The following is a 6,821-nucleotide window of genomic DNA, read 5'->3' as shown; positions in this document are numbered from 1 at the left end:
AAAAAGTGAAGCTAATAAAGTTAAATTTAATTCAAATCATTCATGTCATCCATTCCAGCCCCTTAGCAACAGAGTTGAAAATCATGTGAATACATTCCCAGAATTAATATTTGTATTTGATATTAGCACAAATAATCATCTAGTGATATTCTCAATAGCTTTAATGCATTCCTTGACCCAGAAAATGTATATTTTGACACTAAGATGTACCTTCTAAGTGGCTTGAAAGCCAAGATACTGCACTTCTAGATTTAACATGGCGGCCCATCTTTGAAATCCAAGATGGCCGCCATCCGCCATCTTGATGAAGCGGCTCCCCTTCCAAATTGAAAGCTATGGTGATGGAGAACACATAAAAAAAAATTGGTGCTTTTGTCCGGCGCGTCCCCATTCTTCTAACATGTGTCCTTAAGCCGCCTGACTACTGCATGTATACAGCATAACCAGCTTTCTTTTGGGTTTATACATCTGCGCATGTACACGTTGCGGGAGAGAGAGGCAGCTGGAGACGCGCGCTGCTCACTCACTCACTCACTCACTCACTCACTCACTGGCCCCTTTCTGCTTCTTCTCCCCGGCCTCCTTGATGAGATGAAGGTGAGCAGCACGGAGCTCCTGCAAGAGGCGTTTCCCGACCTGCTGCCTCCCCGTTGCTGCACTGCTATGTTGTAATGTGGATACAGGAGATGACGAATATTTGTCTCGAATTGCGAATAGAACGACGCATTAATAAAACGCATTGGACTCAGTGTGCAAGCCGTGATCTGTGTGTGACGATTTTTTATGACGGATTAAAAAGATTTACCGTATATGAACAAAACGTAGCCTACTCAGCTGATAACACAAGTTATCCACCACTAAAGACCTTTATTCTCTCCGTTTTCTGACAGCTATTTAAATTCAGTTGGGTCAAGATCTGTATCGTTCATGTTATTTGACGTGCTCTAGTCGCCTGCCTGTCTCTGTGCTCTATGCTTGGTAAAGTTGGAAATATATGACAGATTCACACTTCCAAAGCGACGCCTCCCTAGTTAGACAACGAGATACAAACTAATTTTCACCTAAACCATCCTCCGAGCCGGACAAAGAAGTAATGAAAATGTGATTTAGCATTTTGCAACTTCTTTTGTTGTTTTATTGCGGAATTACCGCTGCCTTCTGGAGAGAAATCAGACTAATTGACTGAATCATGTAAACCCGGGTTTTTCCTATTGTCGGATTATTAAAGTGCATGTAAACGCAGAAATCAGATTATTGCCATAAAGTGATTATTCTCAGTTATCCGTTTATTGTTTGCATGTAAACGCACTCTATGATAAAAGGGAGCATGTGGGCAATGTTTGTTCTCTCTCTGTTTAAATTTTTGTCCCAGAGGCATTGTGACATCACTGATGATGTCACACTGATGACGTCATCAGTGATGTCATAAGTCACCAATGATGTCATCAGTGATGCCATAAGACACTGGCAATGTCATCAGTGATGTCATACATAGGCATTGTGACATCAGTGATGTCATAAATCATCTTATAAGTGACACTAAAAAAAAGACTGCTCCAGGCAAGAAACCCAAGACTGATGATGAGCGCAGCAGCCGAGTTGTGGGCGAGACCGCACAGCAGCCGAGTTGTGGGCGAGACCGCACAGCGGCCGAGTTGTGGGCGAGACCGCACAGTGGCCGAGCTGCGTACTTATGCGAGCTGCAGGGCGGGTGAATGGCCCTCACCATGTCTCATTGGAATTCTCCCATAAGTGCTTACCAATCATTGAATGATTTGAGAGCAGCACTGCAGGGTTATCTTATCCCAAACTACATCATGTGGTGAATGTGAAAGCCTGAATGTTCTTCCTATGACTTTGTCGTCAGTCTCCTCGACTGTAACAGCTGAATCTGTGACAGGCACTGCAGCCTATCCTCTGTGTATTACTGCTTGCTCAATGATGATGCCGATGCTTTCTCTGCCCAGAGAGAGATTGGGGCTATGAGGAATGTTGCTGACACACGTTACATAACCCTCTGAATTTATATGTGCTTTGCATTTATCACAGAACTCTCTGGCAGAAGGTCTTCTCAGTTCTCGCTCAGTTGCCCAGAAGCTAGTGTAAATGTCTGTGTGTGTGTGTGTGTGTGTGTGTGTGTGTGTGTGTGTGTGTGTGTGTGTGTGTGTGAGAGAGAGTATGTTTGCTTTTCTAAACGGTAAGGAGGTCTCTCTATACCTCTGTGCACATGTGTGTGCATTTGTTGGACGTACACGTATATGTAAACTGTCTGTCTGTCCGTGACTGTGCGTTTCTGTGTGTGTGGAAGTGTGGGTGGGGTTTGGGTGTGTATTGTGGGCGGGGTTTGGGTGTGTATTGTGGGCGGGGTTTGGGTGTGTATTGTGGGCGGGGTTTGGATGTGTATTGTCTACAGTCGATATGCAGCAATGTTCTCTCTTCGTTGACAAATCACTCAACACCAGTCTGTCACTCAACACCAGTCTGTCACTCAACACCAGTGTCTGTCACTCAACACCAGCGTCTGTCACTCAACACCAGTCTGTCACTCAACACCAGTGTCTGTCACTCAACACCAGTCTGTCACTCAACACCAGTGTCTGTCACTCAACACCAGTCTGTCACTCAACACCAGTGTCTGTCACTCAACACCAGCGTCTGTCACTCAACACCAGTCTGTCACTCAACACCAGTGTCTGTCACTCAACACCAGTGTCTGTCACTCAACACCAGTCTGTCACTCAACACCAGTGTCTGTCACTCAACACCAGCGTCTGTCACTCAACACCAGTCTGTCACTCAACACCAGTGTCTGTCACTCAACACCAGAGTCTGTCACTCAACACCAGAGTCTGTCACTCAACACCAGTCTGTCACTCAACACCAGAGTCTGTCACTCAACACCAGAGTCTGTCACCAAACACCAGAGTCTGTCACTCAACACCAGAGTCTGTCACTCAACACCAGTGTCTGTCACTCAACACCAGCGTCTGTCACTCAACACCAGTGTCTGTCACTCAACACCAGAGTCTGTCACTCAACACCAGCGTCTCTCACTCAACACCAGCGTCTGTCACTCAACACCAGAGTCTGTCACTCAACACCAGCGTCTCTCACTCAACACCAGCGTCTGTCACTCAACACCAGAGTCTGTCACTCAACACCAGCGTCTGTCACTCAACACCAACGTCTGTCACTCAACACCAGGACTCCCTCCATCTCCTCATATGCTACCCTCTGCTCAGCTGTCTCACTGACCGACACATGATGACAGCGACAGCCAGGGAGAGCCCTGTGCTCAGCCACAGCCTTGGAATTAAGTCACCATGCAAAGCAGCGCGCGCACACACACACACCCACCCATACACACACACACACACGCACACATACACACACACAGGCACGCATGCACACACACACACGCACACAGACACACGCGCACGCACTCGCACACACACACACACACACACAGCAGCCCGGCACATGCGCACATTCTGCCTGCTGTAAATTAATGCAAAATGATATTCAAAGATTGCAGCTGAAATCAGCATTTTTCAAGTCAATCAAACGTGCAGCGTTTTGTATTTAGCCGCTTGGCCGTAAGTCTCAAATACAAGACATCATTTCCCCCACATGCAAATGAAGTAAGATGATGCATATTGCTGCCTCATTTTCAGTAAGGTTGGCGTTTTGCTTCACTTTTTCAGTACACACACATTTGCAAACACACACACACACACACACACACACACAGATACACACACACACAGATACACACACACACACACACACACACACACACACACACACACACACACACACACACACACACACACACACACACACACACACACACACGTGCCTTGGTCAGCAACACTGATCCATTGGAAAACGGAGAGAGAATTACTAACGGATATATTTATATCCGTTGGGCTGTTTTGGGATGTCAACGTTCTGGCATTCAGAACAGAACGTCTCCCTGTCGCTGTACCACAAGTGGGCCTGGGTGCCCCCCCCCTATTTTTCTCCCCAATTGTACTTTGCCAATTTCTCCCCTGCTGCCCCGGTTGCTGCCCCACCCTCTGCCGACCGAGAGAGCCGTAGACTAGCACCATGCTTCCTCTGACACATGCACCAGCTGCTTCTGTTCACCTGACAGCGGGGAGCTTCGCCGGCAGGACATAGCACGTGGCAGGATCACGCTATTCTCCCACCAGTTCCCTTCTCCCCGGAACAGGCAGCCCGACCGAGCAGAGGAGGCGCTAGTGCAGTGACCAGGCGAACGGCGGACCATGTGGCGCCGCAAAGCCTTTACTACTAAGTGTTGCTGACAGTCCCAAACCAGTGTGCTGCACACTTATAAATGCACACTGTGTGCATAAACCAGTGTGCTGCACACTTATAAATGCACACTGTGTGCATAAACCAGTGTGCTGCACACTTATAAATGCACACTGTGTGCATACGATTGTGGTGGTGGTGGCGGCGAAGTGTGTTTTACCTAGAGCTGTCTCCAAATACCATTTTTGTGCTTCGAAGCTTCAGTGACAAGTTTGCACACAACCACCCAAACGCTTTAAAGAGCCAGACAGACTGGGTGGCCTCCTGCCGGCCCGGCACTGATGTCATGATGGTCTCGACCTAGTTTCAAGATGAAGACCAGACACGCTGCCTCACGCCACATGTAATCTAGAAACATAGCGACCTCAGCATCACATGTAATGTTAGCGTGACAACAAGTGCAGTAATCCCAGAGTGACGCGCTAATGCCGTCAGTGCAGTAGTGACGCACTTGCCTAGGTGACGGCGTTAATGTCGTCAGTACCGAAGCTATGACGTGACAGTATTTATAGCCACGCCGAGCGCACCACAGCCCTTGTTCCCTGCCCTCTAGCCGCTGCACTAAGCTGATCCAATTCCTTCTCTGGAAGCCGCGTTTCACTTCTCAAGCTGCCCATTCCTCCAGATTCTGCTACCAAGCCATCTGCTTCACGAGACCTCCCTCCAGACTCCGCTATCAAGCCATCTGCATTCACGAGACCACTCACCGTTCACTCCTGCAACATGTCGAGCTCCGAAGACGAAAAATACGAGGCGCAGTACCAATTCGAGCTGGAGGCATCCAGCTCCGACGAGGACTCGCCCGCCGATTTATCCATGCCCGGGTACGGGCCGCAACAGGCAAGCGGACGGCAGCAGGCTTCGGCAGCACCGAACGCATCTCAGACGGGGAACCTCATCGTCAAGAGCAAGCAAGCGGGGCCGGCGCGCGGCCGAGGAAAGAAAGCAAACGGGGCCAAGTCACGAGGACAAACAACTCGCAGTCGCGCAAGGGCCGAAGCAGAGAGCGCTCCGGGCCCGGGCACGAGCACTCGGGGGCACGGAAGGAAGCAAACGCGCGCCCCCGCGAGGAGCGCCGCGGCCCTGGCCAAGGCATATGGCAGGCCATTAGGGTCGAAAATCCCCGTGAGGAGCGTAGCAGCTCCAGCCGGGGCATACGGCAGGCCATTAGGGCCGAAAATGAAGGCGGAGCTCCAGGCCCCGAACCACACCAAGCCCTCCCGGCTGGACCTGCTGCTGGACATGCCGCCCGCCGGCCCGGACGTCCAGGCGCAGCACTCCTGGAACAACGACGACTGCTCGCCCAACATCTTTGTTAAGGAAGACAACAAGCTGGTGTTCCACCGGCACCCCGTGGCGCAGAGCACGGACGCCATCCGCGGCCGGGCGGGCTACACGCGAGGACTGCACGCGTGGGAGGTCAGCTGGGCCAAGCACCAGAGGGGGTCCCACGCCGTGGTCGGAGTGGCCACGGGCGACGCGCCGCTGCATTCGGTGGGCTACACGGCCCTAGTGGGAAACAACACCGAATCCTGGGGCTGGGACCTGGGCCGGTGTAAACTCTACCACGACGGCAAGAACCACGCGGGCAGAACCTACCCCGCCTTCCTGGAACCCGACGACACCTTCATAATACCAGACTCGCTCTTAGTCGTCTTGGACATGGATGAGGGAACGTTGCGTTTCATAGTAAATGGCCATGATCTAGGGGTGGCGTTCAGAGAACTTAGGGGCAGGAAAGTGTACCCAGTAGTGAGCGCCGTGTGGGGACACTGCGAAATACGAATTCGGTACATAAACGGACTCGATGCGGAGCCCCTCCCTCTGAGGGACCTGTGCAAGCGTTCAGTGCGAGCGGCTCTAGGAAGGGAGCGCCTGAGCGAAATCCACGGACTGCCCCTGCCCCCCTCTCTCAAGAACTACCTGCTCTACCAATGACGGGGTCGATGACCACAGCTCAGTCGGGGGGAGAGCGCGCTCCGGGCCCGGAGCGGCCGCAGCCATGCAATTCTCATGTCCGAGTCTCATCCATCCGCGGCCCCGTTCTGTTCGGGCCACCAAGCCATCCAGTCTCCAAGCGTCCGCTGTTCCGACCCTGCTAATCAAGCCATCATAAGCGCAGGTCCTGCTCCATCATCGTTCTCAGCACGACGCAGTTCCACGACGTGGCCGGGGAACTCGGCCCCACGATTAAATGCTATCCAGCCGGGACGGCTCGCAGCATCGCCAGCCCCGAGCGCAGGGAACGCCCGCGGAGCGCGTCCCGGACAGCAGTCGAGCGCAACGGTAACGTAATCACCTCTTTAATACATAACAGTGCCATATAATTTTAGCAACCAAATCTTAATTTCAAATCACTTCGGCGTGCTTCAAAACAATCATCTAACCATTCCCTGCGGTCCGCACGTCGGGCGCGAAGGAAACGAGCTGGGCACAAGTAGCAATGCATTCATCATAGTGAATGAACGATCTCTTGACAATCT

At 51.6% G+C, this 6,821-nt stretch overlaps 1 pseudogene across 1 annotated transcript; it reads left to right on the top strand.

Annotated features, from left to right (window-relative positions):
* Nucleotides 1-5,061: 5,061 nt before the first annotated feature.
* On the top strand, nucleotides 5,062-6,276 carry LOC310791633 (SPRY domain-containing SOCS box protein 1 pseudogene; annotated as a pseudogene). The gene has a single exon. The product of its transcript is annotated as an SPRY domain-containing SOCS box protein 1 pseudogene (transcript).
* Nucleotides 6,277-6,821: the final 545 nt, after the last annotated feature.

The sequence above is a fragment of the Poromitra crassiceps genome (assembly GCF_964638095.1).
Source record: "Poromitra crassiceps genome assembly, chromosome: 16".
NCBI classification, from domain to species: Eukaryota; Metazoa; Chordata; class Actinopteri; order Beryciformes; family Melamphaidae; genus Poromitra; species Poromitra crassiceps.
The sequence above is the reverse complement of the archived record's forward strand: the minus strand, read 5'-3'. Positions and strand labels throughout refer to the sequence as shown.